This window comes from Thunnus thynnus, chromosome 11, assembly GCF_963924715.1.
Source record: "Thunnus thynnus chromosome 11, fThuThy2.1, whole genome shotgun sequence".
NCBI classification, from domain to species: Eukaryota; Metazoa; Chordata; class Actinopteri; order Scombriformes; family Scombridae; genus Thunnus; species Thunnus thynnus.
Window position 1 is genome coordinate 9,473,904 of NC_089527.1, and position 4,456 is coordinate 9,478,359.

Sequence of the window (4,456 nt, forward strand, 5' to 3'; positions counted from 1 at the left end):
TGTAATGTGGAGGTGCGCAGCTTCTGATGTTATATTAGCAAATTCTATGACTTCAAGGAAGTAGCAAACCACAGATACTATCTGTCGTTAGACACTACCATGAATAAGATGACGGTGACAATGACAACCTTTACGTTTGATCTTACAGTTGAACGTTGGCCGTACACAGGATGTTCAGCAGAGGCTGTAGAACAAACCTAGAAATTACAGCAAAAAATTTATTTAAAATTGTAAAAAAGAAAAAAAGAAAAAAAAAAAAGCACATGTAAGGTGCTCAACTATGACATAAAGCACTTAATCGAGTAAAAAGGCCCCATGTTGTTATAATTACAGGAGTCTAACACAACTATTAGTGTACAGTGCAACAAAATCTGAATTTTTAACTTTAAACTAGTGAAAGTAGGAAACCCTCAGGATTATCTATAAGTCTTTGTTTCCTTATTCTGTAAACAAGTTCCATCTCCAGTGTATATGATGTTTTTCACACTGGTTTCAGATTTAATCACAGCACTGAAACAGCCCATATTAGAGTAAGTTATCTCAAGATCATGAGTAATTCAAAAAGAGTTTACACCTTTTACTTTTGCTCGACATCACTGCTGCCTTGACACAGTTGGTAAAGTTCATCAATCCCCATTCTTTATTATTTTATTTCTACATAAATGACTGGGAGCTTCAGTGTTTCCATTACAGTTTCTGATTGCTTGGTAAATGCATTGGCTACAAGTGTTAATGGTTTCAGGGATAGTGCTTCAAGAATCACTGTTAGTGTTTAAGCATTCAGAAAAACACTGTAGTAGTTTTAAACAAGAAATGTATCAGGGGGTTCCACCAGGATCAAGTCTTGGACCCTTGTTTTTTTTAGTTAAAGAGCTAAAATAAACTAGTTTCTGTGTGTATGTGCACATCTGTGTTTATGCTTGGTGTGGGTTTGGTCACTGTCTTTTAGGAGTTTTTTATTGCATTTTTTCCTCTTTTCTTTTCTTATTATTGCATTTTCTTTGGATTTTATTTAGGACATTTTTCTATAAATGTTACTAATGTACTGTACAAATAATATTGCCTTGCCTTCCCTGATTACAATGAACCCCTGTAAGCTCTCTTTTTGATTCTTGGAACAGATCTGAGCTCACATGACATCTGGGTTAGACAAATATCTTCAATTATATTCATGTATTATATTATATTCATATCATATAATTATATTCATGTTCTATTTTGAACGTGAACAGGCATGTGTTTGCATAGTTTATGAGGATTATATATTTTTTATACTCTTCCTTAATCTAGTTTATTGCTGCTGATTTTTGTCCAGTGGAGGGCAGCATCAGTCTTGTTATTCACTGCAGACCTTTTCTGGCTTATATTGCAATAACAAGAAAAACAAGGTAGTTGTACATGTCTTGATAATTCAGTCTATATAACAAAAGAACATTTAAAGGGGCACCCCACCAATTTTATGTTTGATGTTCAATTATTTTCTCGAGGAGTACTATACAGCCTATTAAACAGTTGTATATGTCTATTGTGGCTCTAAAAGTCTGAGAAAAATCACCCTAATGATCTCATCATGGTGATTGTGGCTTGTGCTTGAGACTTAAAAAGTTTAAACAGAAAGTCTGCATAACAAACTGGAGGTATGGGGTTTGAAAAAAGTGGGTATTTAGGAGCCCTGGGGGTTGGGCGTCTAATGAAAGACACTATTCAGTTGTATTGTGGAACAGTTAGGATCCAGCTTTTTTGGAGCTTGACCCATATCAGGGACCAAAAGTCAGGATATCTAGCTTGGTAGCTTCAATTTTGACCATTCCTTTTGAGAACATGAGAAGCATGCAACACGATGTGCCTCCTTTTGGTTCACATAAACAAGAAAATAATAATTAATTAATTGAGAATAAATAATAATCTGTCTTGGAGTACTAGTACAAAAAAGTGGGCCCAGATGGACAGACTGTTTCATTTATGTGACATCAACAAGTTGTTAGCAGTCAAATCCTTGGATTACTAATTTTTTTTTATTTTTTTTTAACCACAACGGAAATATCTCAACATGGTCTGCATTTCAAAACCATACAATGGAGCCAATTGTACATCACCAAACAGATGTTCAAAAAAGCTTTTAGTATTTCACCGTCACTGCAGCCACTCAGGAATAGTAAGCCTGGCAATGACACAAAAACTTCCATTTACGAGGAAAGTTGGACGAGAGAGGGCTTGAACAACATCAGGGTGATCAAGTAAGCACCTCCCACGACATATGTCAAACTGAGCTTGGCTGACATCCCCACCAGAAGGCTCACTGATGCATCCTGGTGACCCTAGACCACCCTCCTGGCCTCACAGCACTTACCAAAAGGAAATGTTTCCCAATATAACTCTGCCATGTCCATCTGAAGGCTGTTGTCTTTTTCCCATCTGTCAGACCACAGGCTGCTCTAATCAGCACTTTCTAGCCATTCCATGTGCTCTAACTAACCAATATATAGGCCTAGTATTTAAAAAGTTGCAAAAAGACATAAATAACAGAGAGAGATGTTTCAAGGCAGTTTTTTACATAGCCTGAAAAACTGTTTAACTTATTTCTTCTCAAAACATTATTTGTTATGTGATCAATGTCACCTGAAATCAAGCACCGAGCATTGTTATTATTTTTGGAAAGTTACAGTTTATTTGCATATTGTGTAGAACGAAGATATATACTTTTCTTTAATACAAATTGCAGCTTTTATCCCAGTGTTTCCCCTATATTCACATACAAAATTATGCTCCTTAAATTTCAGACGATCATTAATATCAACGAGCTACTAACACGCTGTGCGAGCACAATAACACTCTACGTTATTGTGGATTTTCTTTAGTCATCCAACCTCTCTTCGTTCCTCAAAGGACATCTATGTGAAAGGTACAAGAGTAGCGTAAGGATAAGGAATAAGGCAGTGTGCGTGTGTGTGTGTGTGTGTGTGTGTGTGCGTGTGTGTGTAAATGTGCGTGTGTAGTTGCGTGAACACGAGCGGAGCAGAGGAAAAGTTTAGCATTAAGTTGTCAATGTGGCAGTAAATGTACTGTACAGGCTGTGTGTCAGTAACTAAATGCCGCAGCTCCTCAAGACAAAGAAATTACTCACCTATCGAGGGAGGTTAGCCCCGAAATTATCAACAACGCCTTAGCTTTATTTGACCAAGCTCACTTAAGGTGGACTGACTTTTAAGGTAGACCAGCAATTCTCATTTTAGTGTCAATCTCAACCGCTCTTCAACAGAGAGCATAGAAATGTCTGGCTGATGAGTCTCTGTCTTGAGTTTTTCCCCAGGACCCTAATACATTGGTATTTTTTAAAAAGCACTTATTAAAACAGTAACAGAAACCAATGATGTGAACTCATTAGGAACAAATTGATTGACAAAGTCATGAAAATTTGGAATGATAGAATAAAGCACCTGTGAGATATGACAAAAGGTATATCTCTGGGGTCTGCAGGTACCTCAGTTGGTAGGATTAAGGTTAAAAGGGAAAAATGGAAGAAACCTCAGAAAGCGCAACAGAGTAGGGATTCCTCTTCCAGGACTGAGGACAGTGTGTACAGAATAGACCAAAATAACAAAATGACAATATTATAAAGTTACCTTGTAGAAAGAAAATGGTAAATGGACTGCATATATACAGTATAGCACCTTTCTAGTCTTCTGACCATTTAAAGCGCTTTACACTACATGCCAACATTCACCCATTCACACACTGATGGCAAAAGCTGCCTTACAAGATGCCAACCTCATCTGGCACAGCCTTAGCCTTTGGAAAGAGGCTTAAAAATCCTGTTTTTGTATTTATTACGCTTTTAATTTTAGAAAATTAAAGTGTTACAATAAGTGTTCATGAATAAACTACCTTATGAAGGAGGTCCCCACACCAAGTCTCGAACTGGAGTCTCCCAGATCATAGACGACTGCGCTGATTACTGAGCTAAAAGGTTGTTCATTTACTCATTGCAGGCGGACCTCTGACTATTTATACACCCATAACTCAGAGACAGCACATTGTGTAACATGTAGAAGAACTTAAAAGGCAATTCTTGCTTTGCACTTTTCATTTATTGTCTATTTTTTTACAACCTAACTTTGTGGAAAGGAGAAAGGGAACAACAGGTTATGGAGAGTCCCTTGGGACTTACCCCTGATAGATGTAACAGTGGAGCAGAGGAGAGAGACTGAGATAACAATGTAACCGACCTGCAAACTGGTATTTGACATGTTTTTTTTTCTTCCAAAAACAAATAATTTTTAAAATATTTGTATAAAACAAATATTCATATAAAACCCACTATTTGTGCTTTGCCGAATAATGTATTTTTATTCGGGCACACCCCTACTACCCGCTTTACCTCCTGAGCCACAGCTGCCCCAGAGATCAAAAAGTTAAAAGTGAACATAAGTATTTTGTGGTCAGTGGATGATTTTTT

At 37.0% G+C, this 4,456-nt stretch overlaps 1 protein-coding gene across 3 annotated transcripts in view; it reads right to left on the minus strand.

Annotated features, from left to right (window-relative positions):
• Positions 1-3,971, minus strand: part of cxcr2 (chemokine (C-X-C motif) receptor 2) — an 8,178-nt gene extending 4,207 nt beyond the window's left edge. For 2 of the 3 annotated variants that reach the window (XM_067603106.1, XM_067603104.1), the window contains exon 1: positions 1-3,299. This exon is cut by the window's left edge and continues 140 nt beyond it. The gene's annotated coding sequence lies outside the window, so the exon portion shown is untranslated. Of the gene's footprint in view, positions 3,300-3,885 lie in introns of those variants that run through there. The other variant, XM_067603105.1, reaches the window with a different exon arrangement.
• Positions 3,972-4,456: the final 485 nt, after the last annotated feature.